The sequence below is a fragment of the Lissotriton vulgaris genome, chromosome 7, assembly GCF_964263255.1.
Source record: "Lissotriton vulgaris chromosome 7, aLisVul1.2, whole genome shotgun sequence".
Taxonomy (NCBI): Eukaryota; Metazoa; Chordata; class Amphibia; order Caudata; family Salamandridae; genus Lissotriton; species Lissotriton vulgaris.
Window position 1 is genome coordinate 1,743,297,712 of NC_141695.1, and position 14,066 is coordinate 1,743,311,777.

Below are 14,066 nucleotides of genomic sequence, written 5' to 3' on the forward strand. Positions count from 1 at the left end.
GTGTGGCTGAAGATTCTAGTCGCTGGAGATGCTTGAAGTTGGGACTACTTGGAGCCCGAAGATCTTCTTGGAAGGAAGACAACAAGCTTTTGCAACTGCAAGTTGACATGGTGCACACGGGTTCAGTTATTGCAACACCCACGAGGGATACTGGCCTCACACTTGGTGATAGGGCAGGGCAGGCCTCGGGAGCTGTGGAAAATTAACACCTGTTTTGCAGAACCTTTCGGAGTCCGGAGGAGCTCAAGATCAGCAGATCGGTTGACTTAGTTGCGGTGCCTCCGAATGCAGAGGAGTGACTCCTTCACTCCAAGGGAGATTCCTTCAAGTGTCTTTGATGCTTCACTATCCTTGGAAGGTTCCTATATGATGCACAGGCACAGACGATGCAGCAGACTAGAAGGGACATGTAGTCAGGCCCAAACGAAGTGCAGCAAAGTCCAGAGTGCCCAGATAGAAGAAGAAGAAGTGGTGTCTTATCCCAATCTAGTGACCTACACACAGGTAAAGCCTTGGGTACCCTAGGAAAAGGGTTGGAATGATTCAGGGAACCCTCCCAGGGGAGGGTCTGGACAGGGTGGAGGGGTTACTCTCATGTCCTTTGTCCAGTTTTGTGCCAGAGCGGGAGCTAACGGCTCCCAGGAATGGTTTGAACTGGACTATGCACAGGGACAACAAATGGGCCCCTCATGCAGATTTAGTGGCACTAGCAAGTGCATCAACCCAGTCCCAATACACTAAATCCTGTCTTGGAGGTGGTCACACTTCCCTGTGATAGGATGCCTATTGTTCTGCCTTCTCCTGCTTGAGCTTGGTTCAGCAGCAGGAGGGCAGAAATGTGCCTGTGATCGGCAGCAATCATTTAGTGCTGTCCAGGTCTAGAAGGTTGGCACTGGGAATACTGGGAGGCCTAACGGAGGGCTCACCCAGTGCTTAGATTCATACCTCCCACACTGTGTTCTGCTCATGCAGGGGCACCCTCTCACTTAGAACCAAGCACCCTGCCTTCAGGATTGCAAAGACCTGCTATAGGGGTGACTTATAGGTTTTAAGTGCAGTGGCCCTAGTTATAGGAAACCTATATCTTTAGTAAGTGGTACGCATGCTGCAATGGCAGGCCTGTAGTTTCATTTTGAATGGTCTCTCGGATGGCATAATATATGCTTCAGCCCAGGGGAGACCTCTGGGGTACCTATGCCCTTGGTACCATATACTAGGGACTTATAATGGTACCCCAGTATCCAATCTGGGATGTACCTAGGTACTAAACACAATAATTTAGGTAGAAAGCAGATAGGAAGGGGTCCTGATTAGCAGGATCCCAGTCAAACTAGTCAATTACAGCTTAGCAGCAGGCAAAAATGGGGGTAACAATGCAGAAGGATCCTACCTTTCCTACAGGTAGTGTAAAGGAGAGTCTTCTACAGGATTCAGCTAAGGTGGATTTATTCCAGTCTTCAAGAACAAGAATCAACACACATTAATAGCTCCTTGGCTAGACTTCACACTTTACCCGTCCCGGCCTCCACCCTCGGAATTGTTCCTCAGCATTCAATGCAAAGTAGCACGGAGAATCTTTTAAGAGTGGAAAGGCAGAGAAGGAAGGTAAAGGGAGGTACAGAGAACAAAGAGCAAAGATGGGGAAATGATAGGTTAAAGACAGTATCACTCATCACATCTTTACAAATCAATAAAATAGAGATAAGGTGTGCATGTGATGCTTATTTCACATGGATAACTATCAAAACTGATATTTGAATGACCAAGAACAGGACATTGAAATCACAGTACATTGCAACATATATAATGTAGTTATAGGGCTAATCCTGTAATACTCTCCATCTACATTTGGTACGCTTCCAAGACGTATTCACCCTATTGGGAATAGTTTATCAGATGTTGGCTTATTCAGATTAATTTCTGAGCCATATTGGAGGAGCAGAATGATGAAATCCAAACTCAGGATTATTTCCCCTTCTTGTACAGGTGAGTATATCTACTGGCAGCCCAGAGACATCATTGTTATCATTCCTCCTAGCACAGCTCGGGCTGCATATATTGTTCCAGATAATTGTACTCCTCCTCACGCTCCAGCACCTTCTATCCCTAAGCACCACACTGCCTTTGTTCACTTTGACAACTTTGACAGACCATGACAGTAAGGCTCTTCCTTGATTGCTGTGCCCCTGTTACTTTGGTCTTGAGCAAGTCGCCCACTCGGATTCCACGTTTTAACCTTGTGCAGTTCATCATACAGTTCCCTAGAATGCAGCTCTTTGCTCTTAATTTTCATTTCCATATCTTTAAAGGTTGTCTTTGAGGCACATTTAAATTTTGTAAATTGCTTCTTTAACCGCCATGAACACACTTGCAATAGAGGATGCCTCCATCTCTAAACAAAGAAGGGATTGGTTGCTGTTGTGAAATGATAGCTTTCCTGCATGCCCATAATATCTCCCTGGGTGCGTCAATCTGTGGGCTTTTTTGCGTGCTGCTCCAGTTTCATGTTGTCTTTTCAATGTGTTCATTGCGCTGTGGATCTTTTAGGACAGATTTGTGAGATGTTGAATTTTTTTAATAAATTCTTCCAAATCATCGGATACTATGTGCACACTATTGTCTGTGACACTCGAAATCCTTCCTTAATGACTACTGCACTAAGAAGTTTAACTCGGTTTTTAGGTCGAGCCTAGGCAGCGCATGCGCTGCTTGCTCGACTTTTAGTTAGTGGCTTTTCAAAGTGCTACCACAATCTTTTCCAGGCCTCAAGCTTGCGGCCACGCGCGCACCTGCCATGTGGCTTTCATGGCTTATTAAGCCTTGCTCTCCCAAGCGCCTCGCTCTGCCGCTCCCCCACCACAGAGCGCGTCCCTGGCATCACTTTTGCTTTCAAGGCCGCACAGCCGCGTTACCTTCACGGCTGCGCAGCCAATGCTTGTTGGTATTTTACCTGGACAGAAACAATGTCCGAATGCATCTTTCAAGACACAATGCCTCTTTAAGAGAACACTTTGCAGTTGATATCATATTGCCAAGACTCTGCCACCAAGTGTGCGACTGTGAAATACACTAATTTCCTGTAAATGAGTATTTCAATACAGGTTTTGAGACGTTGGGGGTCTTACCAACAAATAATTATGTCCTTAACGCCAAGAGACGCTGTATGAAGTAGCGCGTTATAATAATGCATTCTATCTACTTCAAGCAGAAACATACTGTTTTGGCGGATGGGTGCACCGCGACTGAAATTAGTTAAGGCGGGGCTTTAAATTACCTCAATCTTTACACCTGTCGATTCGCACCCTTTTCATTATTCACTTAAAACGCATCAAGCCGGCATGAGAAGAAACAAAAAGAAATCATATATCAAATAGCCTTGTCATGGGCAAACATGGTCGTAGTAGGGGCTGTGCTCTTGACGCAGGATCTGTATTTACTGCCAAAGGTAAACTCGGATATATACATTTCCACGATTTGTTGATTATTATTAATGAAAAAAAAGACAGTAGCATTTCGCCCTCAGATAAATTCAACTGCAAGGTCAATCTTTATCCTCAACCCACCTCCGCGGACCCCCCCACCCCCCGGTCCCATTGCTACAGATCTCATAATTGACAGCTTCATTATTTGCAACATCAACACAAGACCTTGCAGTATTGTGCTTTTTTTCGGCAGGAACAGAAGGATGAGAGGCGGTTATTGCGAAATATGCTCTGTTTCGAAACACCCATCTCCTCACTTCCATGCTAAACTACAAAAAGCTGCTTAAAACGACCTGTATTAATTCTGCTCAGTTTTTATGTGCCAGAAAAACATGACTTGCAGGGAAGAGTGTACTTTTATAAACCTATTGATTCACCACGTATGCCTGTATCTCACTGAGGTGATTTGGTAAACAGCAACCTGGACTGCAACCAGTGCAGATCTAGTGTTCTAGTGCGGTTTGTGTTCTCAGATCTAATCATCTTCGCCTCTTACACGCCCCCCGTTTCCGTCTTTCTAGAACGGGAGGTCAGGCTTTTGCTGTGGTTACTGCAAAACTCTAGGAATCATCTTTCTCGGGATCTGAGGTTCATGACATCAGAGTCACTATTCCGGAGTAGACTTAAAACCTGGCTATTTTCTAATGTCTAGACTCCGCTGTGCCTCTTTTGGTTGACTGCTGTTCGCGGCGCCGGGACACCCCCATTGGGGGTAGCCGTGCGCTTTATAAGCTTCAAAATAAATAAATAAAAATAAAATAGTGCGGCACGTGAAGAACGATGGCTGCATCTGAGGTGGTTAAATGCTACTTGCTGTTCAATATCTACATTTGTGTATCTGTCACGCTAACTGTGGGGGGTACGAGGGGATTTCGTGGTCACCACGCCCCTGTGCCCACCTTAAACCTCGTGTTTTGTGTGACTTTAAGTCGGCGCCTTAACTGGGTAGGTACGGTTAGGTACTGGGTACCTGCACTTCTTTAATTTAAAAGGGAGAGTACTTGTATTTCTGGAGAAGGGAGCAATCATTTTAGATGTAGAGCACCCACTGCTCAGGAGCAAGTAACAGGCACTCCTGATAGTAAGTCTCCACACGTCTGTACTTCCATTTCATGTACTGATTTAAATATGTGTTGTCTATGTTGAGAAAGCGCTCAGGTGTGTCTATTCAGGGGAGTCCCTGAGATAATGAACTGTTGTTCAAGCTTAGTTCAGCTTGGTTCAGTTTTCCTTTCCTCATCTCTTCATTTAAAACATGTATTAGGCACCACAAGTTACCTTTTGGTCACTGTTTGTCTACGTAACATATTCTCTTTAGGTAAAAACATTCGCAAACCCAATAGCTCTGGCTAAACACTTATAAGGTCCCAGAGGCGAGACCTATTGGCTATGCCAATGCTTGTTGTTTTGGCGTTCGCTATGAATTTGAGTTCTTGCCATCTTGAGTGATAGTATATTAATACTAATGCAAGTTCCATGTGGCAGGGCAAACATTTAAATGGCCTACTATTTTGACTGTCACTTCCTGTCAGGCACTCTTGGCCCACTGGATTGTCACACCTCTGATGGGAGCTGTGTGGGAGGAAAACATTGTGATGCTCCTCAGCAACTGTCCACCAAGTTAGAACAGTAAGCGAAGGGATCGGAATTTCCAACCTACTATTCGTAAAAGGGGAAAACGGGGATGGGGAAAGAGAGAGAAAAGCGCACTGGAGTGGATGTCTAATCTCTGAGACATTTTAGATTTTACACAGTTTGTGTTTGCATGCACTCTCTCTTAATGAAATGAAGACAAATGCAGATGGTAACTGCTAGTAATGGTGCCAGTATACAGATACAAAATAATCCTTAACCCTGTTGCTCTTACCAGGTGCTCTGTAAGAAAAGGCCAAACTCAGGAATAGTACCCAGTTCCCTTCCGCGAGCCGCTTAGAAGTGGTGGTTGTGTCGAATATCACACCGCAGGTGTATGTCAGTAGTGTGTAGATATTTGAAGGCGCGCGAAGGATCCACAAAAGGAAACACTAGGGAATGGGTAGAACAAAACAAAGGTGCAGGGAAACAGTAATACGTTAATCGAACTAAGCGAGCTGGAAAAATACAATTAAGCAGGCTTGAGGCACTTGCTACTGCCACCCAGTTGTTTAAATCACCCGGGATTTGATCCTACTCCAGCCTGATTGGCTGACCTTCGCTGTCTGACCTGGAAGACCCGGCTACTGTTTCTCAGCCCCAGTCCGCCGTGAATCGGTATCCACAATCTCGGCACTTCCGGTGTTCTTCTGCTGCTCTTCTCACTGTTCCTTGCCTTCTGGTAAGCATCCCTCACCTGCTGTTTTCCTGATCATGACATGGGCTGGAGTCATAGGCAGGCACGTGGAAGAAGTCTGGTTGCTTGTGGTACTCACAGATCTCATTGCTGACCAATGTCACGGCCTCCACATCAATAGCAGGCCATCACTCAAGAAATATTCAATGACATATATCCGAATATGTCTGTGATGGCCACCCTACAAAACAGCCATTCTCATGCCCTCTTGTCATCTCTCATAAAATGCTTGACCACATGGCTGTGTTTATGTTGTACATGACAATAAGCGCACAGTTGTCCATACAGACATGAAGCAAGATACCAGCCTTCAGACAAGTACCTGAGAGTTTCATCTTTTGTCAACAACTTTCCACTCCTCCTTTGCAAGTCCCTAAAGCATGGATCTACCACATCATGCATTGCTGCATTGTGCTTCACATTCTCTTTCGGGTGCAGATAATGACAGATGTGAAAGGCAGTCTGTGCGCTATTGATCCTTCCAGGCACACATTTGACCTTGAAATTATACTCTTGCAACCTGGAGCGTAAGTGGGCAAGGTGAGTCGTTGCAGACACCTCTTAACATAACATAACATGTGTATTTGTAAAGCGCACGTTCACCCAAAGGTCTCTTGGAGCTGGATAACAGATGTTCATTGTTACCCAACTCAATGGTACACATTTTATCAACCTCAGATGGATGAAAGGCTGAGTGGACCCGCCAGGATTTGAACCTGTGACCATGAGGTCAAACACAGGCCCCTACAATGGATGCATTAGTCCATTGAGCCACCAAAACCTCTTCCCAGATGTTGAGATGTTTTCTTAAGATTTTGCATTTGTTATCACAATTAATTTGTTTGAAACTGTGAATGGCCCACATGCAAGCCAACACGTCTTTTTCAAGTATGAAACATCTTCACCCAGTGGGGAGGGGGATGGTACTGATTTTTTATGCAAATGCTACCTTCCCTCGGTTCCCAGCACATTGTGCAAAATGCACTGCTCTTATCGATCCATGTAGGAACTAAAGTCAATAGAGACGACGTACAATTTGTTCACCTTGAACTGTTTCAGTGTATGAGCAGATAACATTGCCTTTTTGAATTATTCAACGTTTTGGCCTTTTTGGTAATGTTAATGGGGATAGTGCCTACACTGAACTCTCAATGATATTTTCTGGCGCTTATGGATTCTGGCTAACAATGCAGCACTGAGACACAAGGTTGTGTGGAATTGTGGCAGAATCCATCCAGTGAAAGTAAGGTTCATGCCAAGTTGTGTGAATTCTTGCTGAGACAGGGTGAGCATCATTTAAACATTCAACAGCATCCTCGTCGCCATGCGTAAAGAAGACTGTGCTGTGCTCCCAACTCGGTAAACTTCGTTTACAACGCGGTGTTTACACCGCACGACCTTTACCACGCTGCCATTACAACGCACGTCGTTACTACGACTTGCGCTGGATGGCGCTGTTGGTTAAGGAATATTGTAATTTTATATTCCAACACCTTCCCTACTGTAACGTGTACTGGTGTTGGAATAAAAAATTATAATATTCCTCAATCCGCGCCCTCCAACGCAAGTTGTTGTAATGACTTGCGTTGTAATAACCGCATTGTAAAGTACCGCAATCTAAAAGATCGTGTTGTACTGACATACATCCTCCAAACTTAAGGTTGGTTCATTCCAGTCTTCAAGAAGAAGCGTCTACATCTCCTCAACTACTGACTCCTCAACTGCTGATGAAACTTTACCCTTGACTCGCTCCCAAGTGCTACATATGGAGCACTCATTCCTCAATGTATGCAAAGAAGCAGGGGAAACCTCGGAGGGGGGAATGCCATGCGCACGTGTTCACAAATGTGACCTACTCCTGCATCGAATGACGGCTCCTGGCCTTGAAGGTGCCTGGTCTTGGGGTATTAGAGGCTTTTCACCCTAGGAAAGCCTGCACAGAGCGGCAGACATCGTGAATCTGAAAACACTAACTGTAATACAATTACACTGTGAGTCGCAAATCTGTTTGTGAATCACATTGTCCACATCTGATTCTTTGCGAACTGCAAGGAAGAGAAGGGGCCAAAGAGGGATTGCCTCCCCCTTCCCACTCACGGGGAAATGTTTCAGTATTCACTATCACTCGTGGAGTTTTAAAGTGCTGAAAGGTTACCAAAAACCCTTATAAGGTGTCAGCCACTCCTACAGCAAAGGTTATCCGGGAGAGAGCCATGCTGTCGTGCACATAACAGTCCTAGCCATTGTGCGCGTGGCTAATGCATGTCTCTGAGAATGCACCACACACAAGTGAAACTTATTGACTTTGTCAGGGTTTGTTGTAAAATGTCCCTCATGAGGGAAGAAAAAAGCAAAACCTCCATACATTGTTTATGGTTTATAAAAGGGTGAGTTTAGTCTGACAAAGAAAACCCTATCAGACAGAGACGATCGGGGCTTTAAGTGGGATAAAAAAGGTGCGGGTCTATGAAAGTGACGAGGCCTATGTATTTGGGTGCGTGGTTTAAAGATATAGTGGCAGATTTACAAGCCCCTTGCGCCACTGGTGCGTCATAAAAAGTGACGCACTGGCGGTGTAAAAGTGATGCACGGCCTCATAAATGAGGCCCATAGTGGTAGATTTACAAGCCCCTTGCGCCACTTTTGATTCACTTTTAACATGGGAAAAGTGCCGCAAGGGGCTTGTAAATCTGCCCCATAAAGTTTATTTCCGTGATTTCTATAGTGTGCCGTCGACCGATATTTGGTTCCTCTTCAAGATTTCTGCCATTGCATCCAGATAGATAACACAACAACTGGCATACACCAAAGCCAGCGAGGAGCATGGGCTTTGTCAGTGGTTGTTAGCTGTTTAAAATAGAGGAGTAAAACAATACATTTTGTTGTAAATAATTATTATTCAAATTGTTTTGATCCTGAAATTGTGAGACTGTGAATTAAACATTACTGAGGCATTTGAAAGGGGCAGTGCTGCTCAAACTGTTGCAATCCCTCCTATGTTTTCCTTTTGTTAGCCATGTAGACCCTTTTTATCTCCCCATCCTGTCCACCTGCATATCTCACACTTCATGTCATTCCTCTTTAACACCCTCTTTTCACCCTCACCTGAATGCACTTCCTCACATCTTCTTCACTTCACCTCCCCTCAAACACACAACACACCCACTATCCTCTAAGCGCCGCATTTACTTTTACTTTCACTGTTGATATTTTGACATCCGTGTACCTTCTTCATAAACATTTGCACAGAATCACAATTGCAACTGAAATACAAGACAATTGCTGCGTGCCCTCTGCAGAGAGGCCAAGGATTGGATGACCAGGTATTGTAAACGCCTTTTTGACCCGTTGACAGACAATGTGAGTAACTCGCACTGCCTTTAGCCTCAGCTCCAAACCTCTCGATCGTGGCCTCTTATAAACAGCTGGATGCGACTCAGCTCAAAGTATGCCCTATACAAGAGTAATATGCTACACGAAAAAAATACAGAAACACATCATAGAATTAGCTAACACTCCGAGAATGCAAGATTGAGTGGAACATGTGAAGTATAAACCGAAACCAAATCACTGCCATGGATCAGCTCAATTTGTTTTTCACATCCATTGTTCAGAAATAGATCAGTGTTTTTGTCTGTGGCGTTAATGGCATGATTATAGGGCTCGATATGGACCCATTTCGAAGTCCATTTATAATAAATACCAAATTAAAGCTAGATCTATCTAAATGAAAGATAAGATATAATTATGGAGAAGACAGGAAGATGTCAGACAAATGTAAGAGATCAGAGAGGCATTACCAGGGAGAGCAAAACCTGTCAGCCTTATCTCCTGTTCTAGAAACCTTCTTGGAACCTGTTTTCAAGCGGTGCTTAGGCAGGACTGAGAACTGGCCTGTGTTAGTTAGCTGTTTGCAGTCGTCCAGGGGAATATTTGTGTAAAGCCATAGTGGGAAAGATTCACAATTTAAAAATACAGTCATCTGAGAAGAAGGAAGTTGCCTTGTTGTCCTTTCACTGACAGGGCAAACGGTGTGAGGGTGGCCATCTTCCATACAAGAAAATGTGAGATCACCTGCACCAGCACCTCAGGTCTTTTTCCATCAGTAGGACATGCCTGACTGGTACTGGAGAGGGGTGCTGGGTGATGGTAGTGTTCTTCAAGATAAGATTTGGTTAATTGTGTTTGTCTGCAGAGGAAGACAGCACTAAAGAGAAGGCACAAGCACAAAGAGGCTAAAGCGAACACTCAGGGGCCGATTCCGATTCGGTAAAATCCCTTACAAATAGCCGTACGGAGCATATTTCCCGTACGAATCGTTCCCTTCAATGTCCCCGTACATACGATGAAGTACGATTTGGACCCAAAGCAGATCTCCGTACGAATCGTACAAAATACCATACGACTCAAAAATCCGTACAAATCGCAGTCGGAACACTCAGTACGCGACATCCATACGGATCGAAGCAGCATTTTCTGACCCAGCAAATACGATTCGTACCGTCCACACTCCGTATGACTCGTTTTGTACGGGAGCTCAAAACGCCCGGAAAAGCAGATTTCGACTCGAAACGTGTACGAAATGGACCCCCCCCCCCCGGGTACGGTGCTTACACCCTTTGATTGCAGGAGTACGGTGCATGGGGTACGGTGCAATAGGGGTATGGTGCATAGAGGTACGGTGCGTAGGGGTATGGTGCGTAAGGGTATGGTGCATGGGGTACGTGCATAGGGGTACAGTGCGTAGGGGTACGGTGCATGGGGTACGGTGCATAGGGGTACGGTGTGTACACCCCATGATTGCAGGGGTACGGTACGTATGCGATTGTGTGGCTCTCCGTACGAATTGCTCATACGCGACGTTTTCCGTACAAATCTTATTCTGATTCCCCGGTCTGGATCGTACTTGTCCGGTCATACAGCATGTTTACGATTTGTACGGTTCACTTTAAGGGTTCGTGTCGTACGGATTTTCCCTTGCTTTTAGTACGGTTCGCAACGATTCGGTCGTATATTTTCCGTAGTATTCGTACTATGTGATTCGGTCTGAATTGTACGATTCGTACGGAAAGGGCTACGGATTTGAATTGTTGTACGGATTAGTTTACCGAATGGGAATCGGTCCATCAGTGCACAACTATCATCAATAAACAAGATAAACATTAATCATTTAGGGCCAGATGTAGGTAATTCATATTTACCGACTCTTAAATACCGAATTTTACCGATTCGGTATTTAAGAGTCGGTAAATATGAAGGGGGAGATGTAGGTTATTCGAATTTAAGAATTACCGAATCAGTAGGATTCAGTATTTACCGATTCGGTAAATACCGAATCGGTATTGCCCATTGATTCCTATGGGCCATGAAGCCGAATCGGTAAATACCGAATCCTGCAAGGGTGCAGGGGGTGTCACTTTGACACCCTCTAGCACCCCAATTCCGGACTTGTGTGCCATAAGGGCATGTCTGTGTGTCACATTGCACAGGTGTGCATGCACACCTGAATTCGGTATTTTACCACCCAATTGGATTGGGTGGTAAAATACCGATTCTTAAGGGCCTGTGACACTCTTAGGAGTGTCTCCTACATATGGATTTACCGAATCGGTAAAATTACCGATTCGGTATTTTACAGAATCGGTAAATTTACCGAATCAGTAAATTTACAGATTCTGTGAAATGATGGCCCCTACATGCCAAATCCTAAATACCGGTCGGTAACGGCCGAAATCGGCCGTTACCGACCGGTATTTTCTCTCCTACATCTGGCCCTTAGAGCCCTTCTGCAGACAGCAGAGCATCAAAAGGATTTACAAAAAGTCTGTGGTGCACAACTCAATCCACTTTGATAAATTGGAAAGTAAGGAGAGATGCTTATCTGTAAGAATAGTATTTACCCGTGGTCGTTGTGGATTCATAACTCTAAACTAACTTCTGGCCAACAAGTGGAGCCTCAATAACACCCCAACTGTTAACTTTAAACAGACCGCTAAAACTGGATTTCATTATCCACCCATGTTAAGGTAAGTGGAGCTTAATTCAGCCTCAGAGAGTTCAGCATCATGAGCCATTTATGAGGTCTTGCTTAACAGCTTTAGCTTTTTGACAGAGCGCATGTGATCATGAAAAGAATTGAGAGCAGTTTAGGGAAAGGAGAAATTTCTTGAAGGCTGGAGAAGCTCTGGGGTTCTTGGAGTCCTTTCAGGTCTCAGGAAAACAGACCAGCAGAGATTGTCGAGTCGTTGGAGTTGCTGGCAGGATTTGACACTTTTTCTTTCTGCTGCAGGGCCACTGTTCCGTTTGAAGCGGGTCTTCTTTGTCCTGGTCTTCTCCCGTCCATCGAACCTGATGTTCATGCCTCGGGGTGCCACCTGAATACCCAATATAGGGGCGTAACAAATTGAAACAAGCAGTAACCAATGGGGTACTTACATTTAGGTACCTACACCCTTTAGTGACATCCTGTGGGAAGAGGCACTACCATAGCCCTGATTGTAAGTTTTCTTACCATCACAAGATGGTGGAATTTTAGGAGCGGGGTTCATGTTGCTGCCCTAAATATATATGTACATTTTAAAATAATTTTAACATTATAATATGAACGAAAATGAATAGTTTATTGATTGTTTTAAAGGAAATATATATGAATTATTATGTATGTTTTTAACTTTTTTTAAATAAGTTTATTATATTTTTTTATTTATATGAAAACTGTTATTTTTTATATTAATTTTATAATTTAAAATATTTACAATATATATATATATATATATATATATTCACTGGAAAAACCATAGGTTTCAGGTACGTTATAGTTAGAAATGAGCCTTTAAAGAACCTTAGTAATTCACTGAAAAAACCATAGGTTTCTGGGACGTTATAGTTAGCTGGACATTTTACTCTTACAAAAGCATAGAAATTCCACCGTTATAGTTAGTTCCGCTAACTATAACTCGCGCCCCCGCAATGCACTGCTGATGACGCCACATATTACATCATTCATGACATGGTCAGTGACATCACTGATGACATCTCGGAGCACCTCTCTGCAACACACCCCTGTGGCATTTACAAGAGGTACCTGGTGGGCTAGTTGGCCCCCAGGGATCCTCAGGATTGGCCTGGCCATCCTTTTTTAATTTATTTTTTGGAGGGGGTTTGTGGAAATGCAATCTGGTTTGGATTTTGTAAGCGAGAGCAGGAAACCTGCTCTCGCTTACAAAATCCAAACCAGAGTTTCCTATGACAGGGCGGGAGCCGCACGGCTCCCGCCCTGCCATAGCAAACAGCGGTGTCCTGGGGGTGGGCACCCCGGGACACTGAAGGAGCCGGCCATGGCGGGTGGTGGTCCCCAGGTCCATGAAGGGCTCCTGGAGGGGGCCCCCCCTCCCACCTAGTGCACAGCCCTGGGGAGGTGGTGGTCCCCAGGGCTCGGGTGTCCCTGCATTTGCATATTAGTGCCCCGGGGAGGTGGTGGTCCCCGGGACATGTGGGGGAGCTTGAGCCCCCCACAGGTTTATTTATTTTGTTAAAAAAGCCCCAGGGTGGCAGTCCCCGGGGCAGCAAGGGGGCCGTGTGCCCCACTAAGAATTCATAAAAGCCCCCGAGTGGTGGTCCCCAGGGCTTGGGGGGCCTTGGGGGACGCCCACACATTAAAAAGGAAGCCCCAGGGAGTCGTGGTCCCCGGGGCTGCAGGAGGTCCAAGTTCCCTCCCGCCCATAATTTTAAGCAAGTCCCAGGGGGTGGCGGTCCCCTGGGCTTCCGGGCCCCCGCATATATTTCTTGGCAATGCCCACAGGACCTGGCCCACCCGGGTGCCTCAATTAAATGAAGCACGGGAGCCTGCACTTCATTTAAAAAAAAATTTTGTCGGGATTCGTGCCCCAGCGCCAATTTCACCTAAATGTTTTAAAAAAATGCTTTTTTTGGCCCTGGGGGTCCTTGTGGGACCCCCTGAGCAGGCCTAGGTGGTCAGGGTGTTTCTACACTGCCCTCTTTTCTTGTTTTTAAACATTTTTTCACTGTTTTCTTGTGACTCACAAGATGGCTGCCAACACTTCTGTAGTAACCAAGTCCACGCTGGTAGTAGTATTTCAGGAGGATTTATTCAAGTTGGTTACAACATAGTAGTATAGTAAATATTAGCCCCACCAGGAGCACCCAGCTAGGCGCTCAGGCCTTCTCCAACTCTGAGATCCCCCTCCCAACATTCCATCTTACATCACTCAAGCAGGGTTCTACTGACACAGCAT